At 43.3% G+C, this 19,687-nt stretch overlaps 1 protein-coding gene and 1 non-coding gene across 2 annotated transcripts in view; both read left to right on the top strand.

The window, feature by feature from the left end:
* Nucleotides 1-3,873: 3,873 nt before the first annotated feature.
* Nucleotides 3,874-3,977, top strand: LOC116553573. Its single transcript, XR_004269815.1, has one exon. It is a non-coding gene; the product is annotated as a small nucleolar RNA U13 (small nucleolar RNA).
* Nucleotides 3,978-7,733: 3,756 nt separating this feature from the next.
* RFFL (ring finger and FYVE like domain containing E3 ubiquitin protein ligase) overlaps nucleotides 7,734-19,687 on the top strand; it is an 83,082-nt gene continuing 71,128 nt past the window's right edge. Inside the window, exon 1 of the mRNA XM_032280884.1 lies at nucleotides 7,734-7,947. The gene's annotated coding sequence lies outside the window, so the exon portion shown is untranslated. The remainder of the gene's footprint in view (nucleotides 7,948-19,687) is intronic.

A 19,687-nucleotide genomic window follows, 5' to 3' on the forward strand; every position in this document is an offset into this window, starting at 1 on the left:
AAAAAAAAAAAAAAAAAAAAAATTAAGAAAAAAAGGTGTTGGCCAGGCGTGGTGACTCACACCTGTAATCCCAGCACTTTGGGAGGCCGAGGCAGGTGGATCATAAGGTCAAGAGATTGAGACCATCCTGGCCAACATAGTGAAACCCCATCTCTACTAAAATACAAAAATTAGCTGGGCGTGGTGGTGGGCTACTGTAGTCCCAGCTTCTGGGGAGGCTGAGGCAGGAGAATTGCTTGAACCCAGGAGGCAGAGGTTGCAGTGAGCTGAGATGGCGCCACTGCACTCCAGCCTGGTGCCTGGTGCCTGGCGCCTGGCGCCTGGCGACAGAACAAGATTCTGTTTCAAAAAAAAAAAAAGAAAAAGAAAACAAGGTATTAAAAGGCAAAATTAAGGAAATCTAGTTCTGCAGATTGTAATTGACTTTTATTTGCAATTCTAGAATTGGGCTGCCCTCAGAATCAGGACAGTTTCAGAGAATTCCAAGGCTGCAGTACAGTCTGAAAGAAAACATTTATGGTCACAAAACGGAAATGAGGTAGGGAGACAGCTAATTGGTTACAGCTCTGCTTTTGCCTTATTTGAAAATGGTTTGAATAGCTGGCTGCTTGCAACCGACTGAAGCTCAGATGCTGTGATTGGCTGAGACTCAGCAATCTGTTACAAAAGTATACTCCTAAATTAGGTTTTCAGTTAGTTTGCATACTAAGACAGCAGATGGATAAGGGCTCAAGTATGGAAGACTCCTCAGGTCAATTTTTTTTTTTTCCTTTTTGAGATGGAGTCTTGCTCTGTTGCCCAGGCTGGAGTGCAGTAGCACGATCTTGGCTCACTGCAACCTCCACCTCCCAGGTTCAAGAGATTCTCCTGCCTCAGTTTACTATCTGGGATTACAGGCACATGCCACTATGCTCAACTTGAATGACCCACTGTGACTGCCCCTCAGGCCAAATTTAGTTTTTGTTTGTTTGAGGAGTCTCACTCTGTTACCCAGGCTGGAGTACAGTGGCGCCATCTTGGCTCACTGCAACCTCCGCCTCCTGGGTCCAAGTGATTCTCCTGCCTCAGCCTCCCAAGAAGCTAGGATTACAGGCGTGCACCCCCACGCCTGGCTCTTTTTGTATTTTCAGTAGAGACAGGGTTTTACATGTTGGCCAGACTGGTCTCAAACTCCTGACCTCAGGTGATTGCCTGCCTCCACATCCCAAAGCGCTTGGATTACAGGCGTGAGCCACCGCACCCAACTCCAAACTTAATTTAACAAAGGACTAACTCAGAACTAACTTCCAACTAAAGCTGACTCACCTCAAATCTCATTGGTGCAGAACTGCTTCATATACCCATGTGTAATACAGTAACTGGCAGGAAAAAGGGACTGCTGTGATTGACTCAAACCAACTAGGAAGTAGCCCTGGAGCTGAGGCTAGGGACAGGCTTTCCTGAAGCACCTGCTGGAGTCACTGGAGGAAAAATGAGACTTTTCCTTTCTACTAGAAAGGAGAGAATGTGTGGGGATGAACTGGATGCTGGGTGGGCAGCCTCCCTCTAGTACCTAAGGTAGTCCCAAAGACAAGTTTATCAAGGCTCTATTATGTATCCTTAGGCCCTTGATACATTTCTCATTATGACCTTGGGACAGCCTTGTGGCAGAGGGAATCATTCCATTTTATAGACAGCGAAGATAAGGATATAAAGCTAATAAGTGGCAGCATGGGAATCCAGACTCACGTCTGCCTGATACCAAACCCACGTCTTCCCATCTGCATGCTGCCTTCTGCTGTAAATATGTAAATGTTTCCACAAAATTCTTTTTCATACTTTGCCCTGATAGCATCAAGGGCTGCACATCCCAACCTCTTTTCAGCTTAGCTCACCATAAAAAGCTGGATCAGAGATCTACTTTATCAGCTCTTTCTGATTTCCCCCAGGGAAATTATAAGAGAATGACAAACACTTGGAGAAGGCAGATAACACTAGCATTACAGATAGATAACTGGAGGTTTAGGGGGAAATAAAGCTGAATAAAAAACAGCAGGACTGGCTGGGTGCGGTGGCTCACGCCTATCACCTCAGCACTTTGGGAGGCTGAGGCAAGTGGATCAGGAGTTTGAGACCAGCTTGGGCAACATGGCAAAACCCCATCTCTACTAAAAATACAAAAATTAGCTGGGCATGGTGGCGGGCGCCTGTAGTCCCAGCTACTTGGAAGGCTGAGGCAGGAGAATCGCTTGACCCAGGTGGCAGACGTTGCAGTGAGCTGAGATCATGCTACTGCACTCCAGCCTGGGCAACAGAGTGAGACTGTCTCAAAAAAACAAAACAGCCAGGTGTGGTGGCTCACACCTGTAATCACAGCTCTTAGGGAGGCAGAGACAAGAGGATAGCGTGAGCCCAGGAATTCAAGACCTGCCTAGACAATATAGTGAGACCTCCCCCCTCATTCTCCAAAAAAGGGGGAAAAAAAAGACAAAACCAAAACAAAATGACAGGGTCTATGTATCCCTGAGATGTGAAGTAGGAGGAGATAAGGGATTTAGATGTATATCCTACTAGGCTTTTGCTGTGTTCTGTCATACAGCTTTCTGGGTAGGATTTATTTATTTTTTAATGTATTTCAGGGACCATGCTAATCTTTGTATTGTTCCAATTTTAGTATATATGGTGCTGAAACAAGCACTGGGTAACGTTTAAACTGTCTAATCCTGTGTGTTGGAGTTTGGTGTTGGCGAAGGCTCTGTGATGCATAGAGCTTAAATTAGAGTTAGGTATATTATTAATCTAAAGTGAACCTGAATGCCTTCTCTCATTTTTTCTTGTCTTATTGCACTGTAGTGCTAAAGTAAACTGACTTTTAGTACTACACAGAATAGAAGCCACAATAACAATCATCCTTGTCTTGTTCCTAACTTTAGTGAACTCTTTCCAATATTTTACTGAGTTAGTTGCCTTAGTTCCATGTAGCTGCTCTTTATCAAAGACCTCATTGGGTTTCCATTCAGTCTTGGAGGAGCCTGGGTATCGGCCGTGACATTTACCATGCATGATGGAGTTCTCTCTCCCGGGTCCTCATGCTCTGGAGCTGTATGGCTGCACTTCAGCTGCTGCACACGTTTGACTTTTTGAGTAGCCCTTGAATCTCTGCTCATCGTTGGCCTCTCTTTAGTTTTTTGGTATTATAGCCTCAGCTTAAGTTTGGCTTTTGTAGGAAAACAATGGGCCTGTGCTGACAAAGATACAAAGTCAAGGAACAGGATTTTTTTATATCCCAACTTAGTTCTAGCTTTGACATTGACTTGGTGTACAACACTGGATGAATAACTTAATCTCTTTAAGCCTTGGTTTCATCCACTGCGAAACGGGAAAAACAATACCTGTTTCATAGAGTTGTTTTAGGATCATGTAACTTATGTGAAAACACTGAACACTTTTCCAGGCATGACATAGGCACTCCATCTCATATTATGAAGCTTACGATGCATGGGAGGTCCTGATGACAGCCTTCTTCTGTCCAGGCAGGGCCAGCTACATGGTGGTATGACCAGTGCAGTCACACAGGGCCCCATGCTTAGCAGGGCCCTGCACTTAGTTTAATGCTCTGCTGTTGCCACCTTGAAATTCTTAATTTGTAAACAAGGGTCCCATATTTTGCACTGTTCCTTGTAAACAACGTAGCCAGTCCTGTCTCCAGGAATGGATCAAGCACTGGTACTGGCCCTTCTCTTTAGAACACATCCTATTATTGATTCCTTAGGGAGTAAATCCCTTGAAGAGTAACCTCTCGTACAAAAATTAGTGTTAGCACCCTGTGTATGTTTATCTCTAACTGTTCCATTCTCAGTAACCTATGCATCCTTTCTCATGAAGAAACACTTGATCCTTTTGCAGTTCATGAGTGTGATGATTGGGTGTTCACACGCTTGTGTGAGATGTGCCACCCTTGAATCTTGTCACGACGTCGGCACATTACCTGTCTGACCTGAAAAAAAAAAAAAAAAAAAGAAACTCTGTATATTTTACAGAAGTTATTAGGTCCAGAGAAGCTGGTGGGGGGTGCTGGTGAAATGGAATGGTGATTTGGGATTTTGGAATCAGGAAAAAGATCTAGATTCAAAACCCTGCTAGATCCTTTCTGGTCGAGTTACTTAGACAAGGTAATGTCTCTGTCCTACTGATAAAGTGTATGTTGTAGGGGAATTACATTTTCTTTATTGGTAAAATACGTCTCAGGGGAATTAAACAGATAATTTATGTAAAGTGCCTTTCACAGACAGTCTGGCACATAGTAGGTGCTCAATCACTATTAATTCTTCCAGTTCTTGCCAGAAGTAACTAAAATCATGGTATTAGGACTTCCAAGCCATGCTGCTGCTAATAAAAGAAATAATATGATTTATTTTTTCACTACTGTTTGGGGAAAGGCCTGTGCTTCATAAATATGTATTGGAAAGTACTTAGCAAATGAGTAGAAATAATAAGAATATGTCCAAATAAACAGCTCCTATAAATATGTCACTTGGTAGACAAATTAGTGTTTTATTACTACTAAATACTATTGCTCACTGAAAAGGATTTCGGATTACTTGCACAATGGGTATATTATTGAGTGCCTCTGTGGAAGGGCATGATAAAGATGAAAAATAGTGATGGCGATAATGCCTAAGGTGGAGAAAGGAGGAATGTGGGTAAATACAGCTTGGAGGCCTCTGCTACAGTGATATGCACATTATTTAGCAGCATTCCAATGATTTGGTTGTAATATAGACCAGAGGGCTCAGAAGAAAATGATTTCCATAGGATGTCATGAATCCAGATTTCAATTATTGGATCCAATCAGTGGATTAAGTGCACTCCCTTTCAGAACTGAACCTTCAGCTTGTAAACTAAGTTTACAAAAGGACATCTCCGGGTCTCACTCACCCTTGTTCTGGACCTATTAATTTTTTTTTTTTTTTTTTTTTTTTTTTTTAGATAGAGCCTCACTCTGTCAACCAGGCTGGAGTGCAGTGGTGCAATCTTGACTCACTGCAACCTCTGCCTCCTGAGTTTAAGTGATTCTCCTGCCTCAGCCTCCTGAGTAACTGGATTATAGGTGCTTGCCACCACACCTGGCTAATTTTTGTTATTTTTAGTAGAGACAGGGTTTTACTACATTGGCGAGGCTGGTCTCAAACTCCTGACCTCAAGTGATTCCCCCTTCCTCGGCCTCCCAAAGTGCTGGGATTACAGGCTGAGCCCCTGCACCCGGAGTGGACCTATTAACTTTGTATAGCTATGATCTCTTTCTTTTTTTTTTTTTTTGAGACGGAGTTTCGCTCTTGTTACCCAGGCTGGAGCGCAATGGCGCTATCTCAGCTCACCACAACCTCCGCCTCCTGGGTTCAGGCAATTCTCCTGCCTCAGCCTCCTGAGTAGCTGGGATTACAGGCATGCACCACCATACCCAGCTAATTTTTTGTATTTTTAGTAGGGATGGGGTTTCACCATGTTGACCAGGATGGTCTCGATCTCTTGACCTTGTGATCCACCCGCCTCGGCCTCTTAAAGTGCTGGGATTACAGGCGTGAGCCACCGCACCCGGCCCTCTTTTTTTTTTTTTTTTTTGGATAGCTATGATTTCTATCAAAAGTAAGAGCGAAGTGGTGGAAAATGCTGGGCCTTCATCACAGCTAGGAATCTATTTCAAAAGTGAGAGGATGGACAAGGTCCTCGCATATCTAAGGAAAGGGAATTAGAGGGGAAAGAGGAGACAATACATGCCTTGGAGGGTAGGGGTGGAAATAAAGCCTTGGAGAGAAGGAGACCAGACGGAATTGCATCAAGGAAAGTTACAAAAACAGCCAGGAAGGAAAACGATGGGGACATTTAATTCGGATGTGGGAGGCTTTCAGCAGTTCAGTCTTTCATGCATTCCAGGTGATAGAAAGACTCGGTTTTAAATTCCAGTTTGTCAAGGCTCAGTGGCTCATCCCTGTAATCCGTCATTTCTGTAATCCCAGCACTCTGGGAGGCTGAGGCGGCAGATCTCTTGAGGTCAGGAGTTTGAGACCAGCCTGGCCAACAAGGTGAAACTCCATCTCTACCAAAAAGAAGCAAACAAACAAACAAATTGGCCAGGCGTGGTAGTGTGTGACTGTAGACTCAAAGGTGGGAGGATCCTTTGAACCTGGGAGGTGGAGTTTGCAGTGAGCCGAGATCACACCACTGAATTCCAGTCTGGGTAACAGCGAGACTCCGTCTCAAAAAAATAAAAATAAATAAATAAATTGCAGCTCTGTGTATTCAAGACACTTCTGGTTGAAAGAAAAAAAAAGGAATAAATTCCAGCTCCACCTTTTTCTAACCATGTGGTTTTGGTTAAAATCCTTAATATGTAGATCCTCATTGATAATATGGGAATAATAATAGTCAGTTTGCTGGGTTGTGAGGATTGGAAATAATACTTGTAAAGTGACAGAGTCTGATACGTATACATGACCGTATTTTTACTTCACTTTTCCTTATGATATTCCTTGTTTGAAAATACAAATTGCTCAGAAAAACTCTGGGATTTCTCAATAGAATCTAAAGCCTAAGAAAATTGTCACTAGACATCAGTTAAAAGAAAGATTAGAGGCCAGGTGTGGTGGCTCACGCCTGTAATCCCAGCACTTTGGGAGGCAGAGGCGGGTGGATCACAAGGTCAGGAGTTCGAGACTAGCCTGGCCAATACGGTGAAACCCCGTCTCTACTAAAAATACAAAAATTATCTGGGTGTGGTGGCGCGCGCCGATAGTCCCAGCTACTCAGGAGGCTGAGACAGGAGAATCGCTTGAACCTGGGAGGCGGAGGTTGCAGTGAGCCGAGTCGCGCCACTGCACTCCAGCCTGATAGAGGGCAACTCCGTTTAAAAAGATTTTTTAAAAAAAGGATTAGAAATGAATATTATGTTAATGACAAGGCGTTGTAGCCCACGCTGGCTACATGCCTTCGCTCACTAAAACCTCACGCCAAGCTGCGTTTCTGGGATGAGAAAATCAGAGTTCCTCAAGGTGAAGTACCTTGCTAAAGGTGCATGGGGGAAAGGCGTGGATTTTTGCTAAATCATTATCATTCTATCACAGCCTTCCTCAGCAGTTTCCTTACCTTCCTGAGGGGAAGTAGCTAGTGCTAGGGGTTTAGACTGGAAAGTGCCAGAGTGAGTGGGACAAACATGGGTTTTTAGGTCCCACAGACCCGGCCTCTAATAACTCCCAGCTGTGGGACCCTGAAGAAGTTCGTGACCCCTAGTGGGGCTGGGTGTCTGCAACGATGAAGTGGAGAAAACCATCACCTGCTCACAGACTGATGAGAGAGGCAGTGAGACATGAAAGCCACCTTTCAAAGTTTTATGATGAAATGAGTTCAGCGATGTTAAGGGACTCGCTCAAGGTCACCAAGCCAAATCTTGACCCAGCTAAGCTTGGACCTGGACCCTTGGGCGCCTCTAGCTGAGTTGTGTGATCAAAGTAACCAGGAGCAATCCACAACCTGACTTCGGGGAAACGACGCCTCCTATAGGTCCCAAAGCTCCGGCCGCCCCAGCCCCGCCTCCGGGAGCCTCAGCTCCGCCAGGGGGCGCGCGCGCGGAGGCCGCACTCGAGGCCGCCGCGCGCCTCGCTCTTCTCTATGGTGACTCGGGCGCGGCGGGAGCGGAGGCGCGCTCCCGAGAGGGGGCGGGGCCGAGGCAGGGGCGGGGCCGTGCGAGGGGCGGGAGCGGCCGGGCCAGGCCGGCTGGGGATGGGTAGGGGGGGGGCCGACTTCCTGGGGCCGCCCGTGAGGATGTCGCGACCGCCCCCGGGTGCCCCTCAGCCCAGGAGACGCCGCCGCGGCGGAGTCCGCAGCCTCCCTGCCTGAGGCGTCCGCGGCCGGTATCCGGCCCCTCCCCTCGCTTCCCCTCCCAGGTGCTGGCCGGGCCGGCGGCCGCAGCAGGTGAGGAGGCGGCGGCGGCAGCGCTGGGGGCCGTGGGGCGTCCGGCCTGGGGAATGACGGGAAGCGGGGCGCTCGGGTGCCGCCAGGCTGTGGTCTGGGGGCTCCTCCTCTGTGTGGGGCGCGGCCTGGGACTCTCCCTGCCCTACAGGGGTGGGGGAAAGCCCCTTCCTTGCTGGAAGTCTCCGCCTTGAGAGCAGCCCACACCTGTCCTTTGAAAAGTCCTCTCAAAGAAAGCGTTTCACCTGTGGGGTCAGTAACAGGAGACGTGCGTCTTCGGCTATGCCCAAGCGCCCTGCAGACCGGCAGGTCTAGTTGGCTTGTGGGGAAAAGATAGATGCCTCATTGTACGGCAGAGGAAACTGAGGCAGGTCCGCGGCGGCCTGCTCACCCCCTTTAAAGGACAGCCGGTCCCTACCTCCGCCTTAGACGCAGGCGGCTGGAGGAGGGAGGTTTGGAGTTTGGAGGTTGGATGGAGAAGTTTGGGAATGCGGCTCTACCCCTAGGGTCCACTGTTCCCTCGCTTGGGAGTTGTCCTCTGTTCGCGATGTGTGTGAGGTCGCCACTGTGTGGCAGCGGTCAAGACCGAGAGGGAAATGGGGCCTCTCTTCAGCCGGCTGCCCAGGAGACATTTGACCAGACATGGGGAAGTCTGGCGAGACCAGGGGAGCCAGAGCCTCCGCTGGCATGTCTGCACATGAATTCAGGCTGGCAGAAGAGACAAACAACAGCGTATTTTCTCCTTTTTGTTGGTCTGTCATTTGTTCTAGGGGGGAAAAACTGCTTGTGTAATCAAGAGTGCACCGTGCACTCCCTATCTACCATAAGGAAGGATTATTGTTAGCTTGGAAATAGGGTTTTACCCACAACTATCACTTTGCTCCCTGGTTAAAGGCCAGAGTGACGTGATGAGCAAACATCCCGGGGTGCCTGTGGCCTTCTAAGAAAGCAGCAGTAAGTTCCTTATGCATCCCTTTGATTATTGGTTTGGAGGCAGAGAGACTTCCTGTTACCACTGTCGCTGCAACTGTTTGGGGTGCCTAATCATTCTCCCAGTGACAGTTCGATTTACTCAAATGTGGGCTGGGCTGCCCATTTATTATACCATTCTTCTAGGAATGGGAGTAGGCAGGGGACAAGGCACTGGGCTGAATTTGTGTAGAGTTCTAGGGCTGCAGCCTAGCCGTGACAGTTCTTTCTCTTCAGGGGATTTCAGATTTGACAACTTCTTTATCCTTTTCCCTGATTGCATTCTCTTTCACATTCAAGGAAATAGATGATGGCAAGGGTTTCTGAACTTTATATTTACTAATTCTGAATTTTACAGTACAATTCATAAGTTACAGTTTATTTAGAGGTATTCTTAAGTTTGAAAATTCTTGGGTATTGTGCATAACAATTGCAGATGGATGTGGCGGGGCTAACTAATCTTCATGGTGATTGAAGAAAATGCTCATGTAATCTAGGACACATTCATTTTAATATCCGTCTAATTACAAAGACCAGCCCATCAAAAACTTTTATATTGGTCAGGTAGACAGTTGTGATACCTTGTTTACATTGGGATCAAGAGTTGTAAATACTCTAAATTGACCAGTTTAACCAACTGCCAAAATAACATGCACAAAAAGAGAAAGCTCTTCTCAGAAACCGTAAAAATTGGTTTATTTCAAACCTCCTCTCCAAGCCAGTTGACATAACTCTGCTTAGTACCATCTAATAGGAACACCATTTTTTTTCTCCTTTGGAAACAGTCTCACTCTGTCACCCAGGCTGGAGACAGGGTTTTGCCGTGTTGCCCAGGCTGGTCTCAAACTCCTTCAGCTCAAGCGATCTGCTGGCCTCCTGACTCTCCCTTCTCAGCCTCCAGAGTAGCTGGGAGTTCAGGCAGGCACGACCACGCCCAGCTAGTTTTTATATTTTTTGCAGAGGTGAGGTTTTGCCATGTTGCTGATCATGGACTGGGCTCAAGCAGTCCTCCTGCCTAGTCTTCCCAAAGTGGTGGGATTATAAATGTGAGCCACCTCCTGGGGCTGGAACACTTCTTAAGGGTAGTGGAAAAGGCATTTTCAGTGACCAGCATTTAAGAAGACAAAACAAACAGCAACAATAACATAAAAGGGCACAATTTCTTTTCTAATTACATGTGCATTGTGATTTAAATATAGTCACACCCATCTCTATGAGTGTCATGCCTAAGGCTTTCTAAAAACACCTCTGTAAACCTAAAAGTTGTTAGGGGGACTAATTCCACCTTGATTTTTTATTCTTGACATAGAACTTTTAATACTGCCATTGTTTTAATGATAGAGACTTTTTTATTTTTATTTTTATTTTTTTTTTTTGAGACGGAGTTTCGCTTTTGTTACCCAGGCTGGAGTGCAATGGCGCGATCTCGGCTCACCGCAACCTCCGCCTCCTGGGTTCAGGCAATTCTCCTGCCTCAGCCTCCCGAGTAGCTGGGATTACAGGCACGCGCCACCATGCCCAGCTGATTTTTCGCATTTTTAGTAGAGACGGGGTTTCACCATGTTGACCAGGATGGTCTCGATCTCTTGACCTCGTGATCCACCCGCCTCGGCCTCCCAAAGTGCTGGGATTACAGGCGTGAGCCACCGCGCCCGGCCAATGATAGAGACTTTTATACCAAACTTGTACTAGCCATAGTGTTTACGTTTTTGGAGGAAAGATTTAACCTCTATACCTTTGAATCTTATAACTTGTTAATACAACAGCGTTAAGGTGTTAGAGTTTAATGAGAGCACGTAGTTTAAATTGTTATTGGTGAAGTCTCAAGGAGCTGCTTCATTATTATTGTTGTTTCTTTTTTTCTTCAATGTTTTTTTATTGAGGTCCTCATTTTTTTCTTTTTTATTGTTGTTGCTGTATTATTGTTGTTTTGTAATGGTTACTGGTTTGATGATGATTACTGGTTATTTTTGTTTCGCTTCTGGTTATTAGTAATGGTTATTTGGTGTTTATGTAAGAAAGATTTTGGAATTGTAAAGACAGTCTTTTTTTTTTATTTTATAAGTTGTCATGCTAGTATCTTTTTTTTTTTCCTAAGTTGAGATGGGGTCTCACTCTTGTCACCCATGCTGGAGGTGCCGTGGGATGATCCCAGCTCACAGCAACCTTGAGCTCTGAGCTCAAGCAAGCCTCTTACCTCAGCCTCCCAAGTACCTGGGACCACAGGTGTGTCACTACGCCCAGCTAATTTTTGTGTTTTTGGTGGAGAGAGGGTTTTGCCGTGTTGCCCAGGCTGGTCTCAGACTCCTTCAGCTCAAGTGATCTGCCGGCCTCTGCCTCCCAAAGTGCTGAGATTATGGGTGTGAGCCACTGTGCCCAGGCTAAAGACAATTTTTTCATATACAAACAGACTCCCTGTTCTTTCATAGTGAAATATCTGATCACTTTCTTATTTCGTGACTTTATATTAGTTAGGGAGTTTTAAAATAGTAAAACTAATTTGGCTCTTAATAGGATATCCTATTATATCTCACATAAAAGCCACCTCAGATAGGTAGGAATTGGCCTCCTGTATTTAAAGACCTCTGCTCTCCGTTTCCAGGATTTAACAGTTGCCATGGTTAGGACAGCAGTCATATCTAATCCTGTTATGCCAGTCTTAGTTTAAACCCATTATCCTTTCTCTTCATTAAGACTGTCATGAAGTTCCTCCCTTGCTTTTCTTATGGAGGGTGGAATATTCCACACTTTTGATGTATTTGGGCGTGTTAACATTCTGAAGTGAAGCTACGCAGTTGATTAAGAGTCCGCATGTTTTTAAACAGATTCCTTCTTAAAGCATAAAATCTGCATTTCGGTCGGTGCCGTGGCACACGCCTGTAGTAATCTTAGTACTTTGGGAGGCGGGTGGATCACCTGAGATCAGGAGTTAGAGACCAGCCTGATCAACATGGTGAAACCCGGTCTTTACTGAAAACACAAAATTAGGCAGGGCGTGGTGGCTCACACCTGTAATCCCAGCACTTTGGAAGCCTGAGGCAGGAGGATCACCAGGTCAGGAGTTCGAGACCATCCTGGCCAGCGTGGTGAAACTTCTGTCTCTACTAAAAAAATACAAAAATTAGCTGGGCATGGTGTTGAACGCCTGTAGTCCCAGCTACTCCAGAGGCTGAGGCAGGAGAATCTCTTGAACCCAGGAGGCAGAGGTTGCAGTGAGCCGAGATCACCCCATTGCACTCCAGCCTGGCGACAGAGCGAGACTCCATCGCAAAAAACAAAACAAAACAAACAAAAAAAAACCCCACTAAATTAGCTAGGCGTGGTGGTACATGCTTGTAATTCCAGCTACTTGGGATACTGAGGCAGAAGAATGACTTGAACCCAGGGGACGGAGATTGCAGTGAGCTGAGATCATGCCACTGTGCTACAGCCTGGGCAGCAAGAGCGAAACTGTCTCAAAAAAAAAAAAAAAAAAAAAAAATCTGCATTTTCTCTGGAGTAAAACCAGCTTTTTGAATCTGATAGTAAAACAAAAGCTTTTTTTTTTTTTTTTTCCTGCTTTCTACTAATAGAAAGTCTTTATTAACTTTTCCTTACTGTTTTGCTAGTAAAGTGACCGGTGACTGGTAGTGAATGATAACCTAGTGGTAATGGGAGATCCTGAAGTCTCCTGAATCATCAGACAGGTCGCATTGATTGTGTTGAGTCAGTGCAGCTTTCTCCTTTTGAGCATGTTTTATTGTAAGGAGTTCCCAAAAGCCACCCACTTCTTGTACAATGAGATACCTGGTGATTTGCTACTGAGTCACTGCCTGAGATATTCTTTAAAAATGCGGATTTCCCAGCCCCACTTGCTGGAGATTTTGATTGAGTGGGTAAGTGATGACCAGGGAGCTACCTTTTATTCTTTTTCCTATTTTATAATTTATTTTTAGTGTGAGGCCATACACCATGGAAGCTACCTTATTTATTTACTTATTTTTTTATTGTTATTTTTTTTGAGACGGAGTATCACTCTGCCCCCAGGCTGGAATGCAGTGGTGTGATATTGATCACTACAACCTCCATCTCCTGGGTTCAAGCAATTCTTCTATCCCAGCCTCCCAAGTAGCTGGGATTACAGGTGCCCACCACCATGCCCAGGTAATTTTTGCATTTTTTGTAAAGATGGGATTTCACCATGTTGGCCAGGTTGATCTCAAACTCCTGACCGCAGGTGATCCACCTGCCTCCACCTCCGAAAGTGCTGGGATTATAGGCGTGAACCATCCTCCCTGGCCCCTTTTGTTTTTTTTAATTTTTAGATTGAAATTATGCACATTGAAATTCCTTATAAATTGGTAGTCCCTCTAATAGAATCATTATGCTATGCAGGATGTTTGATTTGCTAGAATAGCCCATTTCCTAGTCATGACAGATAACAAAGGGCTTTTATGACTTTTATGTAAATTGCTTTACAGTGAGGCCCCCTCTGCTGTTTTATCAGGAGTCATGAGGGAAGGTTTTTGGTGAAAGTAGCTTCCTTTATCTCATGAGTGGACAAATGAATGATAATGTGGAAACAACTGGAGGTCTGAATAGGTAGCTGAATCTAGTTATGATCAATGTTGGATGGGAGAGATGCCTGGGAATTCTCTGTATGTCGAATTTTAGAATAAAGTCAGTTTGCCAGTTTTATTTTTATACAGCTGAAGCCTTTATTGAAAATAATAGGTGTGTAATAAATAGTTAATAACATTTAGTCACCAGTCCTTTGATGAGTTCTTGGGAGGAAGAATAATTGCTGAAATATAGAACTATCTGACTTAAAACAGATTCAGACACTAGATGTGTTAGGGAATAGACAAACCTGGTTTTGAATTCTGGCTCCCCCACTTCCTGGCTTTGCTACCTTAGGTAAATTACTTAACCTCTGTGAGCTTAATTGTTTTCATCTGCAAGATGAAAATACCTGGTAGACTGTTAGGTGGCTTAAAAGAGGGAAAATATGCATGAGAGGATTAAAAGAGAGAAAATATGTTTTTTGTACATTGTAGGAAACTCAATAAACATCTCTTCTCCCACTTCCTCACACAATTTTTATTCTGTAGGTTTAAGCTGCTTTTCTAAATCCAACTTTCTCTATATCTCTTTCCAGGAATATCTATTCAGTCAGCTCTTTCAGAAAATGTATGAAAGAGTGAGGACTAAAGTTAAGAACCAGAGAATATGGGTAAGAAGAATGAGTCACAGGACAATTAGCAACACTTTAAACAATTTTTTAGAATGAGTGGAGTGTTGGCATGTGCCCAGAGTTACTATCTGCAGGAATAAATGAATAACATTACCCAAATTCTGCCGTCTATATTTGGACGGCAGCCCAGGAGCTCAGACAAGCCTAGGAGGCTTTGAGGGTGGCCCCATTAAGTAGCACCTGACATCTATTTCTTTCCTTATCTTCCTTTCTCCCTTTTGGCCTTTGTTTTTCTATCCCTCTCTCCTCCTTTTCCCTCTTTAAAGCTGCCCTTCCTTTAAGACATGCAGGCCGGGTCCCTGGAACTCGAGGCTAAAAGAGGTTTCTAGCTGGGCATGGTGGCACGTGCCTGTAATCCCAGCTACTCAGGAGGCTGAGGTAGGAGAATTGCCTGAACCCAGGAGGCAGAGGTTGCGGTGAGCCGAGATCGCGCCATTGCATTCCAGCCTGGGTAACAAGAGTGAAACTCCGTCTCAAAAAAAAAAAAAAAAAAAGAGGTTTTTGGTTGCTAACACCTGTCTCCTAGCTAAATGAATAAGCTCTTTTGTGGGCAGGATGTTAAAAAAGCTGATTAGTACAATACCAGCTTAAAGGGCCAATTAATGATACAGCATATGTAAATCACAGTGATTTAGAGCCATTTTAGAGATTAGTTTCTTATACTATGTATTTATTTTCTATTTTGAATTATGATGTCAGTTGAATTTTTACATCTAAACCAGGAATCTATTGATTGCCTAAACAGACTAATTTCTGTCATATTGATTGGGAATCATTTATATTCTAAAGAAGTTTCTACCCTTAAGGGCCTTTGTATTGTTTGGCAAATGTCTAACTAGTGTGTAATACAATTAAAGTTTTGTTCACTGCACCGGTGCCATAATTAGTTTAATTTCTGCTTCTTATATATTTCTGTTGGCAGCTGGAAAATTAAAATACTAGATGTTGCATAAAACTGCTTTTTTGAGGGGTGATTTTACTGTCAGTTGAATGGACTTAGGCCTCAGGGTACATTTTTTAAGATGTCTCATTCAACTTTCCTGTAATAGTCTTTCTCTCTATAGAATTAATGTATTAAGACACATAATTGGCTGTTTAAGCCTTCAGAAGAGACATTGGCCTTTTACCCGGAGATTTTTTTTTTATATATCTCTTTTGAGGAAATATGTGTCATTTATGGAAACTCCTAAGTATATTACAGGTACATTAGCACATGAATTTTTGCAGACTAGAGAATGAAGTGGTTTTCTCAGATAAGCTATATTATTATTTGTTATGTATTCCCAAATCGTCGTTCTATGCTTTTTAGATTGTAGTGTTTCCAACCTGATGTGAAGGTAGAAAGGCTATGATGTGATGCCTGGTAAATCCTCCCCATAATTTTTCTGTGTGTTTCGCAGAAATGGCTTTAGTCTTCAGGAACTGAAGTTACTCTCAAGGAGACTTTACATTTAATAACTTGAATACACACGTAATTTCCTACAAGATTCTTGGAGGGACACTCACCAGGCTGCTGATTTCATGGAGTTATGACCTATACAGGTTTTTATCTCTGTTAAAGCTACTAACCTTTTTTTTTTCAGGTTGAAAAGTGACCTTGGTCTGGTAATTTCTTCATTGTCCTCTCCTCTGAAAAGATACAACAAAACCTTCTTGCTCTCTCAGCAGCCTTTTTCAGCTGCTACCTACCACTATGTGCTGAATTTGAATTTGAGCACACTTCAGTATATGATTTTGTTGAGCTAATGTTATCTGACTTTTTAAAGCTGCCGCTCTGCAATGCTGCAGTTAAACCTACATCTTCTGTTTTCATGTTCACATGCCTTTTCTAGAACTGCATATAAAAATATGTTTTCATTATCTCTGGGTTGTGGAGTGAGCCGGGTTACCTGGGACAGTCATTTGTTTCTACCAGTGGCTAGTTCTAAGAGTAGGGGAAATCCACCTGGATTTGAACTGCTTGCAGCCAGTATGATTTGCTGAAACATTTTAACTTCTTTTAAAAGAAATGCTGCCTAGTCATCTTGAAACTTACAGGAAGTTAGGCCAAGTGAAGGCTCTGCTGGCTTCTGAGTGGTTAATTGCAACTTATTAGTGATCAACATCATTGTTTATTTGCAACTCCTGGATTATGTTAAAAGATTTGGAAGGAAAAAAAAGCTTTTCTTAGGTAAATTGTGCATCCTCCTCTCCTGCCTTACCCTCTTCTTGTCTTACTCTTTTCGTTTGCTTTGGAAAATCTTTCCAGTCTTGGTACTGATCACATGTATATAGTCTTAGTGGCAATTGAATTAGTGTATTTTGTCCTGAAATATATAAGAAGCTATGTGCCCTACCCCCTGCATTTTCTGCTAATCCTCCCCTGCTTTTTAACTTTTATAATGATTAAGATATCTGACTGAGAAATAACCAAGCTGCTTCTTCTGTCAACTTCCATCTCTCTTCTAGGTCTTGCATCAGTAGATGCATAGCCAATTGCAGTTGAGTTGGATTGTACTGTCTTAACTATGCTAAGTATTATTTTACACGGTGTGGAAGAGCATATGCTTTATTCTAAAATGCTGGGTAACGGAATGTTCTAATTTGGGGAGAGAGGAAGTTGTGTTTTCTAGGGCCTTAGCAGGAGTAGGTCTGCTGAAATTCAGCTAGTTTGAGGAATCTGGATTTTTATCAAGGGGTGGAGAGGAACAGTTAGGGGCTAAAATTATGTGCAAGTGGGGGTAGGAAGGAATAATTTAGGAGATGAGGACTTTCCCAGTCCACAGTGGAAAATTCTTAATCTTTCCGATTCTCTTATATTTGTCTACTTATCATATACTGATGGAAGAGTTTGTCAGAGATTCTATGTCAGAGATAAAGTATACCTTAGCCATTGTTTACTGAGAGGGTGGGAAGAGGGATTTCAGAATATTCTCAGCTTGTCAAAGGGCATTTCACCTTCCTGTTGTACTCTTGGCCATATGGTTGAATCCAGGACTTCAGATGATTCTTAATCCTCACCTCCACTGCCATTGATCTAGTTCATTGTGTCCCAACTCTGAAATGTTGACACAGTTCGAGACCAGCAGCTTGAGGAATAGTGACTGTGGACTCATCAATTAATGGGGGACATTAAAATGATAGTAGTTCTGCAACTTCACCTCTAGATGATCTTCATCAGATTCCTAAATTGCATTTACTTGATAAAATTTTTGCTACAGCACATCAACATGTCTCTTGCACTACCCAAAGCAGTATTAAAAAGGAAAATATGTTGATATTACTATCTAGTTTGGTTTTTATTTGAGATGCAGGCTCTTCTAGGAAAAGAATGCAAGAACAAAAGTGAAAATAAAAAAATAAAAGAGATACAGGCTATCTATAACCACATTGTTATTTGTGGAAATGTTAGCAAAAAGCAGCCTGAAATTTTTCTCCTTATCTCATTTTAGAAACAACACAAACAGGTTGGGTGGTGGCTCACATGTGTAATCCCAGCACTTTGGGAGGCCGAGGTGGGTGGATCACCTGAGGTCAGGAGTTTGAGACTGGCTTAGCCAACAAGGTGAAACCCTTGTCTCCACTAAAAACACAAAACTTAGCCAGGCATGGTGGGGCATGCCTGTAATCTCAGGAACACAGACATTATAAAAATAAGCCTCTAGTTTTATTTGGGAGGGATCGATATACCATATTTGAATTCTGAATGTCATGTCAGGAAAGCAGTTTTCTATGCCATGGCATATAGTTAAATGTTCGTGTGTTTTAATATACAGTTGGTCTTTCCAATCAAATATCAGGGGTTTTTTTCCCTTTTTTTTTTTTTTTTTAAAAAAGTGCCCCACTCTGTCACACAGGGTGCAGAGATTCCATCTTGGCAACCACTGCCTCCTGGGTTCAAGTGATCCTCCCACCTCAGCTTCCCAAGTAGCTGGGACCACAGCATGTACCGCCACACCTAGCTAATTTTTATATTTTTTGTAGAGATGGGGTTTCACCATGTTGGTCAGGCAGGTGTCAGACTTCTGACCTAAAGTGATCTGTCTGCCTCGGCCTCCCAAAGTGTTGGGATAAGTGTTGGAATTACAGCTGTGAGCCACTGCGCCTGGCCTATCACTTTTTAAGATGGGGACAAATTGAAATCTGCTGTTGTTATGTATTAAAAATGTTATGAAAGCATATTAAAATGTACTTTCTGGGGCCGGGTGTGGTGGCTCATGCTTGTAATTCTGGCACTTTGGAAGGCTAAAGCGGGCAGATCACTTGAGCCCAGGAGTTCAAGATCAGCCCGGTCAACATAGTAAAACCTTGTCTCCAAAAAATACAAAAAAATAGCCAGATGTGGTGGTATGCGCCTGCAGTTTCAGATACTCAGGAGTGTGAGATGGGAAGATTGCTTGAGTCCAGGAGTTCAAGGTTATAGTGAACTATGGTTGCACAACTGTACTCTAGCATGGACAACAGAGTGAGACCCTGTCTCCAGAAAAAAATAATAAAAATTGTATAACCTCTTTATTGGAGATTATATACAAATTGTGACCGTTTTTAATTCCTAAAGGCTTTAGTGAGGTTATATGTTTATCACAATAGATCTTAAATTTTAATATGCATCAAAAATCTCCTAGGTGCTTGTGAAAAAATAAAGATTCCTAGTTCCTAGCCCAGCCCTACAGAATCAGAGTGTTTGGGATAGACGTGTGGGTTTCTGATGTAGCTTATCTGCAGACCCCACTTGGATAAAGCATTTCTGTGAGAAATTTAAAAAAAAAAATTGAGAAATGCTGTTAGCTTCCTTATTTTGCAGAGGAGGAATTTAAAGCACAGAAAAGTCAAGAGACTCAGACTTACCTAGGATATCCAGCTAGTTTTTTGGCTCTTGCAGATTGGAAGAGGTTAGGTTGGCTGACTACTCTAGATTGGTGCTCTTTCCATTAGATTATAGTCCAGGGATGTGCAATCTTTTGGCTTCCCTCAACCACATTGAAAGAATCATCTTTTACCACACATAAAATACACTAACACTAACAATAGCTGATGAATGTTTATGATTTTGTGTTGGGCCCAGAGACCATGCATTGATCAAGCTTGGATTATACCATGGTGCCTCCTTGGTGGTTTATCTAACTGGCTTTAAATTAGAAGCTGTAAGATAATGAGGGCAAGGATACTTTGATTCCCTCAGAACAATAATGTCTAAATTGGCACTTCATAGTGCGAAAAATTTGTGCTTCTTAAACTATCTGTGGTGAAGGACCAGCTTTGTAAGGATTTCCCTCCACCCCCTAATCTGTTACCAACTAATATTGTTGTAAAGTACATGAAAAATGAGTCACCAGAAAAATCATGCACTTGGATGTCACAGCAATGTCAAAGTGCTAGAAGTGTTTCTAAATGCTTACTGTGATTTTCTGTGTTTATCTTGACATGAATGGGCCTCCAGCAGTCTGACACACACACTTTGAATAGCATGGTTCCAGGTGGTTCTGAGGACATCTTAGAAACTTGATATCAGAGGTCTTGATCATTTTCTTTTTTTTTTTTTTTTTTTTTTTTTTTTTTTTT

Source organism: Sapajus apella, unplaced genomic scaffold, assembly GCF_009761245.1.
Source record: "Sapajus apella isolate SASKATOON/1434 unplaced genomic scaffold, GSC_monkey_1.0 scaffold12, whole genome shotgun sequence".
In the NCBI taxonomy this organism is placed as follows: domain Eukaryota; kingdom Metazoa; phylum Chordata; class Mammalia; order Primates; family Cebidae; genus Sapajus; species Sapajus apella.